Raw genomic sequence first — 23,571 nt, forward strand, 5'->3', positions numbered from 1 at the left:
GTTGCTATTTGGCCACAGTCACTGAGGTTCTCTTTATTTAATTTTTACCTTACCTTGCAAATTTTCATTTTTTTTCTATGTTTCAACTATGTTGTCAGGATCATTGATCATTTCTGAAGTATCTAATTGCTATTAATATAAAATCTAGAAAATTTTTATTATTTTTTTCTCAATGTTTTTTATTTATTTTTGGGACAGAGAGAGACAGAGCATGAACGGGGGAGGGGCAGAGAGAGAGGGAGACACAGAATCGGAAACAGGCTCCAGGCTCTGAGCCATCAGCCCAGAGCCTGACGCGGGGCTCGAACTCATGGACCGCGAGATCATGACCTGGATGAAGTCGGACTCTTAACCGACTGCGCCACCCAGGCTCCGCTAGTAAATTTTTAAAATTAAAGTCCCATTTGGTTCTTTTAATACCTTGATGACTAACCTAATTATGTTAATCTTTTTCTTTAAATTCTTAAGTATATTTTAAAAAGCTGTTTAAAGTTCTTATTAAAGTCTGCTTAAAGTCTTTATTAAAGTCATTCCATCGTCTCTGTCATTTCTGGTTTGTTTCTTCCACTTGATCTTTCTCCTGGGAATAGATCACATTTCTTGCTCCCTGGAATCTTGCTCCCTGGATTTTTTTTTTTTTTTTAATTGACTTCTGGATATTGTGAATCCTATGTTGTTTGAATGCTGGATTTTGATGCCTTCATTTAAGAGTGTTTTGGAAAGCAAGGCTATTAAGTTTCTTGCCAATCAGCTTGATCCCTTTAAGACTTTTAAGTGTTGTTAGGGAAAATCTAGAGTAGCCTTTAGCATAGGACAATATTTCTCATCCTCAACACCATTAATATTTGGCTCCACATAATTCTTTGTTTCAGTGGCCTGTTCAGGGAATTGTAGGACATTTAGTAGCATCTCAGGTCCCTACTCACCAGATAAGAGTAGTACCCCTCGCCCCCATGGTTGAAACACCAAAAATACCTCTAGACATTTCTAAATGTCTACTTGTAGACAATATTGCCCTTTTTTGAAACCCATTGATTTAGGGGAACTTCAGCCCTACTACCATGATTTGATGATTCTAGGTTCTTACTGAATGTCCTGGTTGTTCAAATAGAGTCTTTATTATGTCCATTGAGACCTCAATGTCTTCCATCCTTTTATGAGCTATGGGAATATTCGGCATCTAGATCCTGGTTACTCTCTACCTTCATGAAGTGTTAACATTTCTCTAGACAATGATATTTTAAGAACAGGAGGAACTGTGCGAAAATTACATTGAATAGTTTTTCTATTTCGCTGCAGAAAAGAAAATAGAATATTTCAATGAAGTCATTATTTTCTGAAGAATACTAAAACACTGGAATAACATGGAAGAAACCATAGTTTTTAGTTGCATTCATTGGTTCACTTAACAAGTATTTACTAAAAAGATATACACACACATACACATGCACACAGATATATTTTGAATTCACTACATGTTTTAGGAAAATAATGATAAATAAGACATATTCCTCAAGGTATTTGTGTCTCTTATAGTAGACAGAAAAAAATCAATTATTACAACACAGTGGTAATGTGCTATAACAAAATTCACTTTTTTTTTTCAAATGGGATGTTATAGAATGAGCACAGAAAAGCAATATTTAACTAAGGCTGGCACTATTAATAAACATTTAGAAGATAAAAAGACCATTAGACAGAGTCTTAAAATGGACAAATATGGAAAATACTCAATTCATAAAGAATAATAGGAGCAAAATAAAAAAGAGTGAGAGAAAATGATTAGTCTAGGGAAATGCAAGTAGACTTGTACAGCTAAAAATTAAGGAATTATAAGAGGGAGGTGGTGAGGCTGAAAATGCAGTAGGGATCAAGTGTGTAGGTCCTTCTAGATCATTTTTAAGGTTTCTTCTGAAGGTAATGAGCAACCCCTGAATACCAGTACCTTGGATTAGGGAGAACAACATGATTAGATTTGAATTTTAGTAACAACTGTTTCAGACCAATTGCCTAGGATAGATAAGAAGGAAGCCTTTGTGGTATATTCAAGTTCTTACCCAAAAGACCCACGACTTTTTATTTTCATCAGCTCTAAATGATCTCTAGGCCTGCTGTACAGCTGTCATTCTGGGCCTCACTATTGCTTTTATGGATGGTGCTTATTATTTTGTGAATCACACAATCTGCTCTTGCTCAAGATTAAATCCATTAGCTTCTGGTATTTAGGGAGGCTAAGGAAAAATCTAAACTGGTCTGATTTTTGTTTCTTTTCAAAAGATAACCATTTTTCCCCTTTTAACTCTGAATTCTTGTCAGATAGAATTTTTATAGTATAGTGATTCATTTTATTATCTTTTCTCATTATTCTGTTATTCTATTAAATTGCTTGATCTGAATTTAAACCTTTCTTTGGCCAATAAGTGATTTCTTCTCATTTAAGTTTAGGTATTACTTCCATTTCTTTTACTTTCTTCTCACTTTCCAAGCTCCACTCTTTGCTTTTCTGAGTAGATTATATTCTCCTCAGCATTATTTTTTTTTATTGTGGTAAAAAAAATACATAACATGAAATCGATCAATTGTTTAAGAGTACAGTACAATATTGTTAACTATGTGTACTTTATTTTACAGCAGTCCTATGAAAATCTTTTATGACTGAAATTATAAACCCATTAAACAGCAGCTCCCCATTTCCTTCTCCCCTAACCTTTGATAACCACCATTCTGTATTCTGCTTCTATGAGTTTGTACTTTAGATACTTCATATAAATTAAATTATACAGTATTTGTCCTTCTGTGATAGGTTTATTTCAATTAGCATAATATCATTAAGATTAATTCATAGTGTAGCATATAATGTTATTTCCTTCTCTTTTCAGGCTGCATAACATGTCATTGTATATATATACCACATTTCCGCTACCCATTCACTGTTGTTGAACACTGGGTGTGTTCACCTCGTGGCTGTTGTGAATAATGCTATAATGAACATAAGAGTGCAAATATCTCTTTGATATCTTGTTTTTGTATTCTTCTAGATAAATACCCAGAAGTGGGATTGCTGATTACTTTGTTTTTATTTTTTATTTTTTGAGAAACATCTATACTGTTTGCGAGTGGCAGCACCAATTTATATTCCCATCAACAGTGCACAAAGATTCTCATTTCCCCACATCATTGCCAACACATATTATTTTCTGTTTTTTGGCAATAGCCTCTTAACAATGTGAGGTGATGTATTTTTGTGGTTTATATTTGCATTTCCGTGGTGCCTTAGTCCACTTGGGATGGTATAACAAAATGCCATAGACTGACTGGGCTTATAAACAACATCTTCTATAGGTATTTTTTGTGGTTACTATGGGGCTACCTAAAGCATAATTATAACAATCTACTTTAAGCTGATAATAACTTCAATTGAGTATAAAAACTCTATTATTTTACTTACCTTCCCACACACTTTGTTTTTGATGTCACAAACTGTATCTTTTTATATTGTTTATCCATTAATATATTTTATAGTTATAGTTTAAAAAACTCGTTTTAAAATTAATTACCACTGTTACAGTACTACAGCATTCTGTATTTGTCTATATGTTTTCCTTTACCAGTGAGCAACATACTTTTATGTTTCTATGTCAATATCTAGAATTCTTTTGCTCCAAATTGAAGGAGTCTCTGTATCATTTCTTGTAAGCCAGTTCTGTTGGTGATGAACTCTCCTAGCTTTTTTTTAAGACTTTGTTTCTCTTTCATTTTTGAGGGACAATTTTGCTGGTTATATTATTCTTGGTTGGCATTTTTTTTTTCATTTCTCACTTTGCTTTTTATCATCCCATGCCCTCTGGCCTGCAAGGTTTCTTCTGAGAAATCCACTGATGGTCTTTTGGTAGCCATCTTGTATGTCATTTTTTCTCTTACTGCTTTCAAATATCTTTGTTTTGAATTTTGACAATTTAAATATATTGTATCTCAGTTTGAACTTCCTTCATTCCATCATAGTTATTCCGCTAGTCTTCTTGAATCTGAATGTACATTTTCTTCCTCCAGATTTGGGAAGTTTTTGATAATTATTTTTTCAAATAAGTTTTCTGCCCCATCCTGTCTCTCTTCTTCCTGGATTTGGATAATATAAGTAATGTGGGAATGTTTAATGTTCTATACGTCCCTTAGTCTCTTTTAACTCTTTTCTTTTTACTGCTCTGACAGGATAATTTCAAAGGATCTGTAGTCAAGTTTGCTGATTCTTTCTTCTGCTTGATCAACTTTATTGTTGAACCCTTCTAGTGAATTTTTCAGTTCAGTTATCACATTGTCCAACTTCAAAATTTCTGTTTCATTATTGTTTTTATCATTTCCATTTATGTTGCTATTCTCATTTTGTTCATTTTTTTCCTGGTTAATATTCTCTATTTGTTCAATTGTTTTACTGAACATTTCATCATCTTTATGACGCTTATTTTGAATTATCTTCAGGGAATTCATATTCCTCCATTTCTTTAAGGTTAGTTTCCGAAGAATTATTTTGTTCCTTTGTGCCATGTTTTTCTTTTCTTTCATGTACCTGGTAACTTTGTGTTAGGATCTGCCTACTTGAAAAAAAAAACAAAAACAAAAACATAAACAAAACAAAACAAAACCCCAGCTATCTCTACCAGTCTTTACAGACTGGCATCAAATAGGGAAAGAACTTCCCCAATCAGCCCAGCTAGAGACTCTGGGAGCTTTTCAGACATTTCCAGTGTATGAATCTCCACTGGACTTGGGCTTGTAAATTCACAATTAGAAAGGTTTGAAAGTTTCTTTTTTCAGGATCTTATGATCTCTTGCTCCCTCTGGTGTCTACAGGCAGTACTGCAGGTTCTCTGGACTTCCACAAACCCCACAACCCTTTTGTTCTAAGCAGCCCTTTTAGCATATGCTGGGTTCTGTCTGTGCCCTGACTCAGATGAGACAGAAACCAGACCTTCAGGCAGGCCACTTAAAAACCCTGAATATTGGACACATTCATTCAATCTTTCTTCCCAAGGAGAATGCAGGTGGTTTTCCTCCCACGTGTTCCATACTGAGCTGGAAGGAAGGATGATAGCATGTGTGTACCAGTCCAAACCATGCTTTTGTCCTCAGCAAGCCTTCATCCTAGAGCCTTTTCCTGTGAACATGAGATTCAGGGTAGACAGAAACCAGTCCCTAGAGCAGTCCCTCAAAACTTCTGAACATTGAACATTGGTTTTTGATCAAGATTGTCTTAAAGTTTAGTACTTTACTAAACTCTACTTTTAGTACTTTAGAGTTTCAAGTACTTTATAGATTTTACTTTTGATTCCACCTTTGACTCATTATTTAGAATCGTGTTATTTTGTTTCCAAGTATTTGGAGATTCTCGGTATTTTTATTTTCTGTTATTGATTTCTACTTTAATTCCATTGTGATAAAAGAACATATCTTGTATGGCTTGAATCCTTTTAAATTTATTTATTGAAAACATCTTACAATACAGAATACGGTCTGTTTTGTGAATGTTCCATGTGCACTTGGAAAAGATGTATATTCTGCTGCTGTTCTTGTTTGGATTACTCTATAAACATGAATTAGGCAACATTGGTTGATAGTGTTGTTCAAGTTTCTATATTTCTATATACTTCTTTATATTTGATTTTTTTCTCCTTACTTGTACTATTCATTATGAGATAGAAGTATTGAAACCTCTAACTATATTTGAGGATTTCTCTACAATAAGATTTCTCCTTTAAGTTCCATCAGTTCTGGTTTAGACACTTAAAAACTAATGTTATGTGTTAGGTGCATACACAGAATTGTTATATTATCTTTATGAATTGACCCCTTTACCACTATGAAATGATCTTCTTTATCCCTGGTTAGAAAGTTATGCCATGAAGTCTCCTTCATCTGATATTAATATTTTTACTCCAGCTTTCTTTGATCAGTGTTAGTGTTCTATTTTTTTCTAACCTTTTACCTTTATTTGTGTTTTTGTACTTAAATGACTCTTTAGGCAGTGTATACAGTTCTTGGGTTTTTTAATTCATTCTGATGATCTCACAGAGAATTCTATTGTCATTCAGTAATGACCACTACCTGCATCTGAGGAAATACCCAAGAGTAAAGAACCACCCAAAAGGATTAGCAGGAACAATACCCAGAAATCAGACAACAGCAAGAGTAGCAGCTATAATCACTACCCAGACTCAAACCACCATATTGGAGGGAGCAACATGTTGAAATAAACCTCATCAGCAGGAAAAAAATTAAACCCAGATCAATATAGTTCTTGTCTCTTCTAGCAAACCTAAAAGCAAGACCTGAAAAGCTCAAAGGGTTTCTACAAAGTTTACTGTATAAAAAAAACAAAGTTCAACAATTTTTACAGGAATATAAGAATATCCAGCATCCAACAAAGTAAAAATCATGTCTGACATAAAATCAGAAATTACCAGAAAGATTCAGAAAAAGACAACTCATAATAATAAGTAAAAAAAAATAAACAAATTAAAACTAACCTATAAGTGGTAACAGCAGAATCAATAAATAAGAACATTAAAAGTTATTACTATATTCCATATATTCAGGAAGCTATAAGAGCTATGCAGATATATGAAATTCCCTCTTTGTGGAGCTTTTTCCTGCTATTTTGCCCTGTGTACTCTAGCCTCCTTAGCTTCTCCAGACTCCAAACTTCTGTCTCCTCAACTGATGAAGACTGTGTTTCCCATCCTGAACTCAACTGGAAATTGCTCCAGACAAGAAGCTACAATCAATGCAGGATTCAATTCATTTTCCCTATCTCTTAGGGATCACAGTTCTCCATTGCTTGATGTCCAATGTCTTGGGTTTCATTGTTTCATATATCTCGTTTAGATTTTTAGTTATTTGTCTTCTTTTATAAATATCTTTTACCTCATAAATCTATTTGAATTCTGTGGAATTGTGATTCTTAAAGTATTCTTTTATGTATATAGTAAATCATCTTGAAACTATTCTTTTTCTTTGCACTTTGAATTAATGTTTTTGTCTTTCCATTAGTAAGTATTTTCATGAGCCATTTTTTCCTGATGCACTCTCCCTTAAAAAGAAAAAAAGGATGTCTAATAAGGATTGGTACCTGTACATATATGTGGTCAGTTTATTTCCTTTTGGTTTTCTCCTGGTGTAAATGATTGCTGTTAGAATCCTAATCCTGGACGAAGAATGATGTACAAAGTCAGAACTACAGGCCACCTCAGTCAGGTTTTGCTCTGCACCATGTTTTGCTCTGTTAGGTGAGGTCCCTTCACCAAAGCAAACTGTACATATTTGTCTTTGTACTTAAACCACCTATGTGCCAACAGTTTCCTATAAATAAACACAGTGCTATTGTTCACTGCTTCAAGGAAAAGCCTATGCTTCCCTGATGGGTTTAGATGCTATTAAGGTACAGCACCCAAATATATAGTTTGATTAGGTTCTTTATATATCTCCATGAGTTTTTTTTATCCCACTTATTTTAGGAGGCACTATGTCTTTCATGGAAAGATATTGTGTGATGATATGGGAGAGTATAGTCTCTTCATTTTTATATCTAGAAGAGATTTGCACTGCACCTATCACAGTCTTCACAGCTGATACAGACATTTCTAAGTTATTGGGACTTAAATCTGAATTTTAATTGAAGCTTGACTAACTGAGTACACATCCCCCATTTCCTAGTAACTGTTTAACAAAGATTTAAATGGTTAATTATATTGACACTTCATTAGGAAACAGGCACAGATTTTTTTTTTGATTCTTTAAGCCAAGATGGTAAAGCAAAAGGCCTCTGGAAAATAAAAGAGAGTAGCATAATTAAACATCAAGCTTCAATAACAAAATAGTAAAATTATTATGGGAAAAAACGATATTTTGAGCAATATGATAAGAAAATAAAGAATATTAACTTCCAGGAAAATCAGAACTAAGAAATTCTATTTTCATCTGCACACAACAAGAATAGTTCTAAGCAGAGGTGGGAAAATTGAGGAGACGTGAACCAAGAGCATGTTTGCTTGGCCAAGAGATGGTAGGTAAAGGATACTGAGCAAAACATTACTTTTTTGGCCAATGTCTGTTTCAAGGGCATTACACACAATGAACACTTTGCCCATTAATCTAAACTATCTCAGTTCATCAACTTCATAAAGTACAAAGTGATAATAATTTTTTCTCCAAACGGGAATTTCTTGAGAGTGAAAGGTAGCACTATTAAAAGTTACACCAGATATATGCAAAAACCAGATCTTTTCTGAGCAAATCAGTGTATGATCACTATACTAAAACTCTACTTTCACTTGGATTTCTCCTACTCAAGAAACAACTTATCAGGTATATTGCAAACTCTTATTCCTGGTATTCAAAGCTCTCCATAATATGTCTCCACATCAACTATTACTCTATTGCTGTCAGGCTCTCCTGGAAGAGAATTAACATGAGATTTGCAGTATGACTATCCTAGTAATGAATCATGGAAGTCTTCTCTTCAGCCAATGTCTCAGTGACTATGAATGTCAGGTCATTATCTTCTGTGAAAGGATAATGATAGATGACTTTCTGAATTCCCATCAGCATGTAATTTAAGACACTTTTTTTTTCCTACTAAGTCAGAGGAGTAGAAAGGTGGGATCTTCTTTTCCTAGGTTGAGACAGTTGATATAATGTAGGTATGATCTTGAGCAATGACTGAGAGAGGAATGTGTTGCTTATGGGAAATAAGTTTCAGGTCACTTCATTAGCAAAAGCTCAGCAAAAGTTTAGGGGAACTCCCATTGGTTTAGGGGCTCAGGCTGATTGAAAATATGTGAGTTACAGGTAGTGAGATCCAAATCTAAACACAATCAGTTCGTATAGAGTGTTTGTGTAATGGAGTAGGTGACAGCAGATTACATGGGAAAGCTTTAGCTAGGATACTACAGGTGCCTTGGGAGCACTCACTGTGGCAGAACAGGTTTACAATCAGTGGACTAATTCTAGTGATGAGCACACCTGAGGCTATTGACAACCACACTGCTCTGGCTTTGACATTCAAACTAGAATAGATTTGAAACATGTACATTGCTGGGGATAAGGGTGAATGTATAGATCTGAGCAATTAGTGAAGAGGAAACAGAACAGAAGCTAACAGCAGCACAATTTTGAACAGATGGTAGATAGTCAAAACCTAGTTACTCATGCACTAATAGAAATAATTTAGAAAGCTATTTGGACTTTTATTTGAGTACTTGCAAATTCTACTGACGATAGACATTTTAAACCTAGCTGCTGATTCACTGACCTGTTATTATTAGCGCTGGTAGCACTTACGTATGATGAAAGACACATAGATTTAGTCAGACTCTCCTTGTCAGAAATCTTAATGTTGGAATCTCCTAACTCACAACTGGACTGTGAACATTGATTACTCTCACATCCTGCACAGATACAGGAAATCAGCTTGAATTTTTATTGACTGTGTGAAATGGAGAGTTATGCTAATTAACACGACACAAACTTGTACTTTGTGGTTTCCCATTCTTGTGTGTTATAGATCACCTAAATTGATATATCTGCAGTTTTCCAGTATTGCAATTGTGTTTTAGTACAATTACTTACAGACCCGTTAATGTAAGAGGAAATGTGTCTACAATTATGAGGATGAGTCTGCTATTCTCAATGTATAGCCTTACACATTTCCTAGTGTAATTCTCACATTGACTGTGGTTTACAGTTTTGTTCTGTTCTTCTTTGTCCTCTATACTGAATATTTTCTAGACATTGCTTTAAAATCGAAGGATCCTGGGGTGCCTAGGTGGCTCAGTCGGTTAAGCGTCCACCTTTGGCTCAGGTCATGATCTCATGGTTTGAGAGTTCAAGCCCTGCGTCGGGCTCTGTGCTGACAGCTCAGAGCCTGGAGCCTGCTTCAGAGTCTCTCTCCCTCTCTCTCTCTGCTTCTCTCCCACTCACACTCTGTCTCTTTCTCTCTCTCTCAAAAATAAATAAACATAAAAATAAATAAAATAAATAAAATAAAGGTGAAGGATCCTGTCCATCATGGCCTTAGGCTACCCAAATTTTTACTTACACATCAATTAGAAAGTTGTCATGATTTTTACAATCCAGGAAACTGAGGTGGAGTTGGTGGAGTACACTCACTGCACTAATGAAAACAGAATACTTAGCTATTTTCTTCAAAGTATTAACAGTAAGGCATTGGGCACCTAACAATGAAATTAGTTGGGACTTGGAGATGGTTAATTTTTTTTTTCCTTCTCTGGCCATTTGAAGTTGAATTTGTCTTAGAAATGCTTTTTGTCTCACACTAATATTTTGTCTTATTATAATCCAACATTATCAGATAAGTTTCCAAATGCTTCTCTTTTGGAGGCTTTATACGTGCTTGGTAGTTCCAGAATTACCTTACAAACATTGCTTTTATAGGCTAATCCTTACCTTTTTAATATTTCATTGTTTCCTTGTGGAATGTCAAACATCTTCTGGTAAAATTTATTAAGTGTCCTCTATACAGTAGCTAGTTTGCTAGCCAAAATAATTGGCAAGGCAATTATTGAATCTCCATTTTATCTCCATTATATAGATGAGGAAATAGAGACCCAGAAAAAATTAATGACCTGTTCATGTTAAAATGGCTATTATAAGATGAAGTCAGAACACAAACTTAGGGCACAATGGAGCCTCTAATTCACTCATGAATGATGAAATTTGACTATATGAAAATGTGCCATATTTGCAAATTAATACCAAATAAGTTGAAAACAGCAAATAAAGAACAGTGGAGTGGTTAGGAGCATGCAGTTGGAGTGAGAAATATCTAAACATGAGTTCTTTCTTTGACACTCACCAGTTCAGTCACTAAGCTACCTTAAACATCACACATCTTTAAAATGAGCTTAAATTTTCTTCTGACCTCATAAAATAATTATGAGAATTAAAGAAAACTGCACATTAAGTGTATAAGAAACCAACATCGGTAAACAATGTGTTTTAACTGTTATTAAAGCTTAGATCTAATATAAATGGATCTGTTGTTATAATTTGTTATTGGTTGTGGGTAGACTAAGATTTGAGTTTTTTTCTTTTCTCTACTGAAATCTCCCTAACTTGGAGGGCTAGCTACGTTGCTCAGCAAATTTTCCAGCATTCTATATTGATAATAATTTTTTTGATACTTGCTGTGAATTCTGTGTTATCTTTTCATATATTACTGTCTTGCCTCCTCTGTTAACTTCTACTTTTGGGGCTATGTTTTATTTCCTCCCATTGATTTTAGTATAAGAGAGGAAAGTTGGCTTCCTGCTACTATATCTATCATCTTTACATCTTATGAGAACCACCTTATAGACCTGAATAAACAACCAGACCTTAGGAACCAAGCGGTAAATGACACATATCCTTGATTATCTTTCTCTGCAGATGGTAAAAATGCTAATTTGGCTCAGTTTAAATCTATATTGACTAAGAATGACTAAGAAAACCTGAAAGTGACTGAATTTTCCTGCAATTAATAGGTTAATTTTTTTTTGCCAGTATGCAAAATGAGAACTTGAGAGAGATAATGTACTTCTGTAACAGAAAGTTACATTTCCCATACGCAGAATTTTTGGCAACATGTTCTCAACAGATCTAACGCATGTGTATTCAGTGCTAACTGGTAGTTCCTAAATATTTGTGGCTCTGTCTTCTGGAATCAGGACAACATTGTACTTCCTTGTCATTTAGTAGCTGAGTGGAACTAAAAGTCACACTTGGAAGTGACATGGGTATCTTCTGAGATACCCATGGTATCTTGGTTCCTTGTATAAGCGTCACCCGAATTCGTTTTCAAAACTGAGTAATGATTTCTCCATTAGCCTGAATCTCTGAGTGTCCCAATCCAGTATAATCTGGTCAACTCTGACTAATCTAAAAACATAGAGCAGTTAAAATTAAATTTTACTTCAGAGCAAAGCATTAATGTTTACAGTGAAGTGCATTCTGCCTACACTTCCTGACAAAGGGCACAAAGACACTGAAAATGAGTTCTTCTAAGATATGCATGACTGACACATTCTTCCCTGAGGAAAAGTGAAAGCAGAAGTTCTCTGCCTGAATTAAGAGGAGGAAGGTGCACTACTGAGATTTGAAATTAATCTTTTTCCTTCAACAATTACAAGTGTTATCCCTGGTAAAATACATACATACATACATACATACATACATACATAGACCACACCTAGTATTTGAAGATTACCTTGTTTGGCTATTCATGTTATTCTGTCATTTTATTTTTACCACAAACTTAGAAAGTATGTGTTATTATTGTCATTTTACAAATCACATTCTTCCCCCTCAATGATGCTAAAAAAATTTGCTCTCAATCAAATGCCTAGCAAAATGTAAAGCAATAATTCAACCTAAACTCAACTAAATTCAATAGATGAACACTTTACATCATTCTGTGTGGTCTCTCAAAGAATTGAGAAACCTTTGGAAACAAGGTCTCCAAAATGAGATCAGATCATTCCTTAAAATATGAATCGCTATTGGAAAAAAATATTTCAAAGATTATTTATAGTCACCTCTAAACAACATCCACATCTGAAGGCAAATTAACATAATGGAAAGGGATGTGGTTAAAAATCTAATAGAGTGGTTTATCTCTGACTTCTATAAGTCCCAGGTCTTATGATATTTTCTTAATTTATTGCCTCAGATTTTTCATTTACTGAACCTTGTTCATTAAATTTTCCACTGCACTATGATAATGACAGAGATAATATAAAGTTCTCTGTTTTAACTTAGGAGTTATCTCTGATCAATCTGTTTCTGTTTAGACAAAACATTGATATTGCTGTTATTTTTGTTTCCAGATGCTAACTAAACTTATTCTATTGCTGGCATGTGATTTCATCTTTTGGGGGAAAAATATACATTCTTTAGAATAGCAGACCTCTTCTATGTCCTTTCTGAAAATCTAGTGCTCAAAAACGTCTTGACTTTCCTGGATTTATAAATAAACTATGTTATAAAAATTGAGCAATCATGTTTTATTACTTCAAATTATTCACATCTGTTACTCAAGTTCTCCGTGTTTATCCTAATTTATAAAATCCAAAACTCCTACGTTCTCCAAAGCATGATTCAAGGAAAATAAATTAACTTTGGAAAATAATTAATGGGAAGTCATTAAAAGGTTTTAAAGACTTAAATGACTGACACTCAAATCTCAATACCCATCCCTTAAAAATGAATATTTCCACTTGGATGTTCCACAGTCCTCTCAGATTCACTGTCTTCAAACAGAACTTCATAATCTTTCCATCCTAACTAAGGGCTACTCCTGTGTTCTCTATGTCAGAGAGTGACATCACCATATCCTAATCTATTCCCTCTGTTTAACTTCCTTCATATCCAATCCATCACTAAGCTCTGTTTTTATTTTTTTATTATATTTGTTAAATTTCTCCTTTTATTTCTATAGTTATGTTCAGGGATAGATCTTAAGTCTTGCCATGAATACTGGAGCTGCCTTCTAACTGGTCCTCCTGTCTCCTTAACTATCCATAATGTCAAACAAGATGCATTCACAGGTTGGATAAAAGTGGACAGGATACTGAAACTTGGGCTTGTTATTCATTTTTAGTGTTTCTCTAAACTTAAATGTGATAAACTTTCAGGTGTTTTATTGAGCAAGGGTCTTTCTTCTCCCTTGGAAGAACAGAAGTAACCTGTTTCAAAAGTCCTGTCAATATCATTAGAAGTCCACTTTTGCCAATCCAATAAACTACTCTTATATAAGAGTGATAATAGTTTCAATTCCTCAACACAATTATAAATGTCTCTTTGGCTTGTTCCCGGAAGATTTCAATATGGACCCACAGAAGCTAAACTTACATTAACTTGATACTGTGTTTACATTTTATGCATGTAAAGGATACATTATTCTATTCACGATCTCAAATTATCTTCAACTTAATACACTCACCAGACAATAATATGCAATGAGTATGAATTGACAGTATTGACTAGAAAAACAATCATGACTTCAATGGCATTTAAAATATTCCATTATGTCATTTCTTTTTATGCAGCAGAAAGCCTGGCAATATTTTTATCTAATGACCTATTATCATTTCTCTGAGTGACTATCTTACACTTCCATGAAGATTTAGCTAGTTGTTTTTAAACTCTAACCTATTTCTTAAGTCGATTTTGCTTCCTTTCTTTCCTTGTATAGTTAGATGGGTGCCCTCATCTCCCCACCCTACCCACCCCCCTTTTTTCCCCACTTTTCCCATGCTTTCTATCTTAAGAGTCTAAACTGGTATCTGTTTGTGAGCATATATTTTATTAGAAGTAGATCTCATTCCAGTTTGGGGAACTTCTCTCTCCTTTCTAATGCATGAGCAACATGTTATTCATCACATACAAAATTCTAAGGGCCACCTTGCTCTTTGTCTGACTCTACAATTTTCAGTGTTAGAGAACATTTCAGACACAGAAAAATTATTTCTGTCATGATCCTGAAATTTGTAAGCCTGTGATTTTTTTCTTTACATACCAAGGAAAGGACACTACATATACACTGTAAGATTTCAATATTTACTCAAAATATGACAATGGGTCAATTATTTAATTATTCTACAATTCACTTTCCTTATCTGAAAAACAAGACTAATATTGTCTACTTATACATTGTGTGTGTGTGTGTGTGTGTGTGTAATGTGATCATTTTTTCCTTCTTGGAGGCAAGAGAGGAGTATGAGAAGGGAGAGACAAGGGAGGGGAAGAAGTACTTAAATGTACATTCCAAAAGAGAGCTGTATTTCTCATTTCCAAAATATATCATTAGGCTATCATACTGATAATTTACCCATACCGGGTAATTTTTTTTATTTCAACATCACTTCTCTTTCTATGCATGTTTCCATATACTATTTATAAATATTTTCAAAATTTATATTTCTATATATTAACTTCTGGGTCAAGTAGTTAAATGACACCTTGGCAGAAATGTGCTTTATTTTTAATAATAACAACTTTTTATATCTTATATAACTACCTTTGATTTTTAGATTAAGCTAAATTAACTTCATTATGTTCAATAGATAGTAACACTGCATTGACATTTAATAGGCTTTGTTTTGTCAGATTTTCTCCCCTAAACATGACATTCATGCCACAGATAATGCTGCAATCTTAAGGAAGTTATCCTATTGATTCCAAAGCAATCTTTCACATCATCCATCACTGACACTTTTGCAGTATCTCTTTTTTGTTCTTCATTTAGTATCTGTGATGGCAAAATCATAACATTCAAGAAATTGCCCTGTATTGAACCCAGTAATTCAGTCAACTTTGGCTTCAAAAACATGCTTATTTATACCTGAAAGAAGTAAATACTTGGAAACAATTGTGTGCTCATAAAAACATAGTATTCAGAGGAAGATAGGGGTGTCAAGATCACAAAAGTAATTTAGGAGACCACTCAGAACAACATCATATTTCAAATAATCTAGAAAACCAGTCTGAAATATATCGGGCGACAATTATGTTGAGAGCAACCCTAAGCTTTATTGTGTTAAAAACTGTGCTTCGTTTTTGTTTTTCTATTTCTTTAATATACAGTAAAGTTTAATCCATAAATATAGTATAAAAATAGATTATAAATGAAGGGGCACCTGGGTGACTCAGTCGGTTGAGTGTCTTAATTCGGCTCAGGTCATGATCTCACAGTTCATGGGTTTCAGCCCCACATTGTGTTCTGTGCTGACAGCTGGGAGCCTGGAGCCTGCATCAGATTCTGTGCCTCTTTCTCTCTCTGTCCCTCCCCCACTTATGTGCTCTCTCTCTCTCAAAAATTAATAAACTTAAAAAAATTAAATAGATTATAAATGAATTTATTTAATTGCCACTTATATAAGTGGAAAGGCAAGTGGCTGTTATTCAAAATTAAGTTCCAGTTCAAGTTCTATATATAATTAGTTGAATCCTTGGGAAACAATTCAGTTAAAGATTCCTTTATATAGAGGATTACAGCCCCTTCACAGGTCTGTAGGGAGACTGAAACAACAAAAGTGAATTGGCATGTAAATTACTGAATTTAACTCTTTTAAAGAAATGGTATGAGCCTCTTTTACTCCTAAATTCAATTTTGATTATATTACTAGGCCAAATCCCTGTATGTAGGGTTTAGATGCTAAGCTAATGGGTAACAAAGACAAAGCTTACCAAATCTTTTCCTTTTTATTTTTTTTAATGTTTATTCATTTTTGAGAGAGAGAGAGAGAGAGAGAGAGAGAGAGAGAGAGAGAGAGAGAGAAAGAGAGAAGGAGGGGCACAGAGTGAGGGAGAGAGAATCTGAAGCAGGCTTAGCACACTGTCAGAGCAAAGCCCTGACTGGACCTGGAAGTCACAAACCAAACCCTGCGATCATGAGCTGAGCTGGAGACTGATGCTCAACCCATTGAACCACCCAGGTGACCCTTACCAAACCTTTCTGATCAATCCTACATCCTTGATCCCATGTATATGTCAGGGGGTGGGGAAAAGGGGGTGGAATGTTGGATCTTTTGCTTATTGAAGAGTAAACTGAATCAGGTTCTAGCTTACACCCGTCCACAGAAGGACTTAGTGTAGACATGAATTCAAAGGTTATCTTTACTATTTACAAGTCATATGACATTGAGAAAGTAACATAACTTAAAAAAAATTTAGTGTTTATTCATTTTTGAGAGACAGAGAGTGACAGCATGAGTGGGGGATGGACAGAGAGAGAGGGAGACACAGAATCTGAAACAAGGTCCAGGTTCTGAGCTGTCAGCACAGAGCCCAACGCAGGGCTTGAACCCACGGACTGTGAGAAGCTGGGTCGGAGTCAGATGCTTAACTGACTGAGCCACCCAGGAACCCCGAGAAAGTAACATAACTTTTTAAATTTTCTTTCAGTTTCTTAATCAGAAAAAATTGAATAATTTTGAGGTATAAATAACCAAAGTGCATATTAAAACACTTAAAAAACCTGCACTATAGTAGTTACTCATCAACTATTAGATGTCTTCTCTATTCTTTTTGTCTTACTTATCAATACAAGAAATCAACTCTTCTCCTATATAATACTTCTAGTAATATCCATTCACATCTTTAAAAACACCTCAAGTCATTTCCAGATATTTGCCTCATTTTTCAAGTGTGCTTTTGACTAACAGAAAGTATTTGTGCAATTTATATGATGAGCTTCACCAAATTTATATTTTTTAAATATTTGACTCCTTGATTTCAGTTTGATGACTAAATATAAGAGGAATAGATTTGGTCCTGAAACACATTTACAATGCATTCCTCATACTTAGACACTTATTTATCCTTTCTTCTTTAAATTCCATCATGTTTTATTTTGTCCATTTCTGAAATCTGTTGATGCTCATCTGTGTGTTGTCCTCATTTCATTAATTTGAAATATGTTGATAGGAAGTAAAACACATATCTTTCATAAAGGGCTTCTACTTTATAAATGTCTTCTATTTTTACTCAAACAGCTTACTCCTTTATTCTCTTACCAGGGAGATATTTTCCACCCATCTATGACTTTTTGTTAGAAAAATAATTACTACTTTGTACCCTTCCCTCTATTTTTAGCATGTGCATTATGGGATATCATTATTCAGTTGAATGGTATGGTCATGTTATATGATTTTGTGTTCTAGCACCATTCCAAATACACTACTCAAAACATGTACCGATTTAAATATTAAATTTGCTATATGTTATCCATAAATTGGACAAACATGACATCTCTATTGCTAACAACATGTTATAAAAGTAGATTAGGCAGAATAATCTCTATGTAAGATCCTGAGGTAACCACAAGAAATCACCCAGCCAGTTGATCAAAATCCAACTCACATTTATGTAAGATTGTGAACTGATTTCTTATCCAATAAATTACTGTTGCATATCATCTTTACTTTCTTTTGCAGTTTCAAGTGTCTTATAAGAAATACTACCAAATGCCTTACTGATCTCTACGTCTACTTGATTTTTCTACTATCTACTCATCTCATATTTCCCAAGGAAGTGAGTGGGTTTAATGTGATCCTAAGTGAACTGAAACTTATGTTAATGGTCCTTGATTACAGCATCTTGCCTGGGTTCAACATGAAGTGAGCCAGCCCACAGTTTGTTTACTCCATTTTGATAAAAGTCAAATGTTTATAAAAGTCAGTATGATATTTGCCCATTTACAAACATTAATCTTCTATCTACAATAATGACTCCATGATGATCACCAATGGCCATTCAGAGATCTTGCTTACTAGTTCTTCACTTCAGTGCCAAATTTGTCTCCTGGGGAAATAGCTAGTTGTTCACATAAAATATCCTGATCCATCATGAACATCACCTTGGGAAACTGCCTCCAGTATTTATGTTTGTGCTCCTATTTGAGTCTAATGGTCATTTTACTTGACAGAGAAGACAAAAGTCAAATATTGATTAAATGTTCTGGTTTTATACCTAATCCATCATTCAGCAGTTTCAATACCTCCTTGGAAAAAGCTCAGATATTAATAAAATAAGAAAATAATAGCTACACGCTTGGCCCCAGAATGAAGAACTATCTTTCCTTGATCTTTTGTGCTAAAAATAAGAAAAATCAGCATTTATAATTAACTTAGCAATTTTCCTGCATCAGCTCATTTGGGGGCATTTTTATTAATATTATATTTATTTACCTTTGCTTTTCTTTTTATCTGTTTATATACCCTTTTGAAATATAAACACATTAGTATGCAAAAGCTCCTTGCAGATTCTACATCCCATTAGCTCTGAAGAATACATTCAAATTTCATTGATACAAATTCATTTTTTGATCTTGGAAAAGTCAGTAATTCTCTCAGAGCCTTAGTTTTATCATCTGTGAAATGAGTGTAATAAAAACACCTACCTTATCTTTTGATTTTAAGTGGCATTTAGGTCTCCCTTTCAAAGGTGGACAGAGACCATTTAGAAAGACCCTTTCTCTATTCTGAATAAAAAAGGATAATTTTTTACATATATGGCTAAACATGAAATCTAGAATGGCAAGTCTTCAAATACCAGAAATTAAGATTTCAAAAGCATAAAAAGAGAGTTTATTGAAGCCCATAAAATTCACAATGGTATTGAAACTGAATATATAACTTAGGGAATTTGGTTTTATACCAGTGAGGGAAGGGGAAGGGAGTGGAAATAAAATAATCATCCTTGCCTTTTCTTTATTAAACATGGAGAAGAGAGTAGGGAGAGTGTTTTATTAGGTTAAATATAAGAGTTTAGACTTATGTATTGGGTAATATTTTTTCCCATATACTACTTTGAAACTGACCCTTATCTTATACCATATACAAAAATCAACTCAAACTGAATTAAAGACTTAAATGTAAGTCCTGAAACCATTAAATTCCTAGAGGAAAGCATAGGGGAAAAGTCTCCTTGACTTGGGTCTTGGAAATTTTTTTATACAACACCAAAAGCAAGGCAACAAAAGCAGAAATAAACAAGTGGAACTACATCAAATTAAAAGCTTCTCCACAGTGAAGAAAAAAAATCAATAAAATGAAAAGTCAATCTATAAATAGGAGAATATATTTCCAAACCATACATCTGATAAAGGATTAACATACAAACACAGAAGGAAGTCATACAACTCAGCAGCAAAAACCCAAATAACCCAATTAGAAAATGGGCAAATTATAAAGCTACAGTAATCAAGATAGTGTGGTACTGATGAAAATGTATACAAATAGGACAATGGTGCAGAATAGAAAGCCCAGAACTGGATCCATGTAAATACATTCAACTGATCTTTGACAGGGGAGCAAAGGTAATACAATAGAGCAAACAAAGTCTTTCCAACAAATGGTGCTGGAACAACTGGATATCTATATGCAAAAAAAAAAAAAAAAAAAAAAGGAATCTAGACAAAAACCTTACAGCCTTCACAGAAATTTGCTCAAAATAGACCACAGACCTAAATGTAAAACACAAAACTACAATATTCCTAGAAAACAGCAGAAGAGAAAACCTAGATAAAGTTGGGTCTGGCAATGACTTCTTATACACAACAGAAAAGAAACAATCTATGAAAGAAATAATTGACAAGTTGGACTTTATTACCCTTAAAACCTCTACTCCCTGAAATATTGTGTCAATAGAATGATAAGACAAGCCACAGACTGGGAGAAAATGTTTGCAAAAGATAACTGATAAGAGATTGTCACTCAAAATATACAAACTCTTAAAACTCTACAATAAGAAAATAAGCAACATAATTAAAAAAATGGGCCAAATATGTTGAGAGATACCTCACCAAATAAGACATACAGATGGTAAGTAATTATATGAAAAGATGTGCAAATCATATGTCATCAGGAAAATGCAAATTAAAAGAACAAAGAGATACTACTATATAGCTACTAGAATGTCCAAAATCCGGAATACGGACAACACCAAACACTGGCAAAGATGTGAAACAACAGGAACTCTCATTCATTGCTGTTGGGAATACAAAATGGTTCAGTCACTTTGGAAGACAGTTTCGCAGTTTCTTACAAAACGTTTTACCTTATCATTCAGCAATGATACCCCTTGGTATATTATCAAGGAGTTGAAAACCTATGTCCACACAAAATCCTGCATACAGAAAGAAGTTTATAAGACCTTTATTCATAGTTGTCAAATCTTAGAAGCAACTGAGATGCCTTTCAGTAGGTGAATAAATGAACTACGATATGAAATATTATTCAGTGCTAGAAAGAAATGAGCTAACAAACCATGAAAAGGCACAGATAAATCTTAAATGCATATTACTAATAAAAGAAACCAATCTGAAAAGGCTACATACTATATGATTCCAAGTATATGACATTCTAGAAAAGACAAAACTATGGATACAATGAAAAGATCAGTGGTTTCCAGGATGGAAGATGGGGGAGAGATGAATAGACACAGCACAGTCAATGTTTAGGACAATAACGATAGACTATGTGATATTCTAATGATGGATATGTCATTATGCATTTGTCTAAATCCATAGAAGGGGCAACATTAACAGTGAACCTTAATGTAAATAATAGAGTTTGGGTGATTATGATTGTCAATGTTGGTTCATCAATTGTAACAAATAAACCTCTCTGAAGGGAGATGTTGATAATGGAGGAAGCTTTGCATGCATGGGCGAAGGACTGTATGAAAATTCTTTGTACCTTCCTCTCAATTTTGCTTTGAATGAAAACTGCTTTAAAAATTAAGTTTTATTCCATTTTATATATAAACCACATCTTCTTTATCCATTCATCAGTTGATGGACATTTAGGCTCTTTCCATAATTTGGCTATTGTTGAAAGTGCTGCTATAAACATAGGGGTACAAGTGTCCCTATGCATCAGCACTCCTGTATCCGTTGGGTAAATTCCTAGCAGTGCTATTGCTGGGTCATAGGGTAGATCTATTTTTAAATTTTTGAGGAACCTCCACACTGTTTTACAGAGTGGCTGCTTTTGGCTCAGGTCATGATCTCATGGTTCATGAGTTTGAGCCCCACATTGGACTCTGTGCTGACAGCATCGAGCCTGCCTAGGATTCTCTCTCTCCCTCTCTCTCCCTCTCCCCCACTCATTTCTCTCTCTCTCTCTCTCTCTCTCTCTCTCTCTCTCTCTCTCTCTTTCTGTCTCAAAGATAAATACATAAACTTACATTTTTAATTAAGTTTTAATTTGAAAATCCAAAGCAAAATATGTATTTAAAAAAACTTGTATTTCTAATGGGAAATATTAAAAAGCCTATTAAGTGGGCATTTCATACACAATGAAAAGCAGTAGAGCATTATGCTTTTATTTTTGAAAAATTAATCTTTTGGGAGGAAGGAGAGATGAATAGGCAAACAATGCTACCTCTCTGTCCACATTTGCCTACTTTGCTCAGGCATAATCATGACCCCTGGCTGGGGAATACACGGTCAATGAAACCATGAAGACAGTTGCCTGGAACTTCTTTTAAAAAGTAATCACAACTTGCCACCTTTGCCTAGGAGCTGGAAATGGGAGAGGAATGAGAAATCTTCCCACTTATAATTAATCACTCCTTTTAGAATAGATTCAAGAATAGAAAACTTCAGAAGCAAGCCTAGGGCACTTTAGATCATGGCCTGTGTGGAATAGGTATTTGGAAACTACATGAAATCTTTGACCTTGGTCACCCTACATTTTGCCTATTTGCAAACCTAATAGAATATTATTTCCTTAGACCCACAACAATCCAAATTCTGATGCATTCACATAACAAAATGTGGTTGAGTTCACCCAATGGGTAGTCATTGTATTTTACTGAGCAATATTCTGTCTCAGTAATAGCCCTCCCCCCCCCTCCCCCTGTCCATGACAGAAACTGCTGGCAACTTCAGCAGCACTGAAAACTAAAGTGCTTCATTGGGAAATTCCATTGAATTGAGGAAGTGTGGCAATGACAAGCACTGTGGCAAAATGCAGTCAGAGTTAGGTGAAGGTGCAGTTGATTTCTCAGTTTTTTCAGAAAACTGTATGAGTTTTCAATTCAACTCTATTGGTGTGGGCAGAACCAATATATTTAATGCAATTATTGGTGATACACTGATCACCATCACTTAAACTACACAGTTGATGAATGAAATCTGTATAAACATTCCAATCACTGAATTAAATATGTACATATTTATTGGTTACTACTTATGTGCTAACAACCGTGATGGGTGATTTCACATCCTATATCTTAATTACTCAAGATAGTATTTCCCATTTGTATCGCTGAGCATTCTAAGACAGTTAAGTCATTTTTTCCATAGGTGTTATGTGCCAGAGCCAGATGAAGCATTATTTAACACTACCAAATCACAGTTGCATGAAAATATAATTCTACAGGTGGAAGATTCCTGAGAGATGACAGAGTCACACCTTCTGTAAGTATAGCAATGTTACTGCATAAACTTCTGAATCTTCCTAAGATTAGTATTGACTGCTTCACAATGTAGTCATTTCTATTGCTGTGTAGCTTTGTTAGCATGTCTTCTTTACACTACGCTGAAATGGCTCCCTGAAATTTTTACCAAATCAGTCTCAGTTTTGTCTTCCAGAATTATACACCAACTTCAAAATCTTCTTCCACAGGGTCTCCATGCTTCTTGTAACTGAAGATGAAATCATAATCTCTCGAAGACTCATCTCCCCTATGGCCTCAGCTGTATTAATTGTTCCTCATTTAAAGAATTTTACTATCTTGTAAAGATATTATTGCTCGTATTTGAATACACTTACCTTGCAACATCCAATATTAATTATATAATTGATTATATATAAAATATACATATAGAAACATATAACATACAGAAACATACATATAAATAATTATGCTGTGATTTGAATTTATTAGTAGTCTATCACTCCCTTATTCTGGATTACATAACCTAATATAGCAGGTTACATTTGTTTTTCTTCCCCAAGTCTTTCGACATGATCTTTTGACTAGTTTATGTCATCCAGAAACTAGTTCTCAGCC

This window comes from Prionailurus bengalensis, chromosome A3, assembly GCF_016509475.1.
Source record: "Prionailurus bengalensis isolate Pbe53 chromosome A3, Fcat_Pben_1.1_paternal_pri, whole genome shotgun sequence".
In the NCBI taxonomy this organism is placed as follows: domain Eukaryota; kingdom Metazoa; phylum Chordata; class Mammalia; order Carnivora; family Felidae; genus Prionailurus; species Prionailurus bengalensis.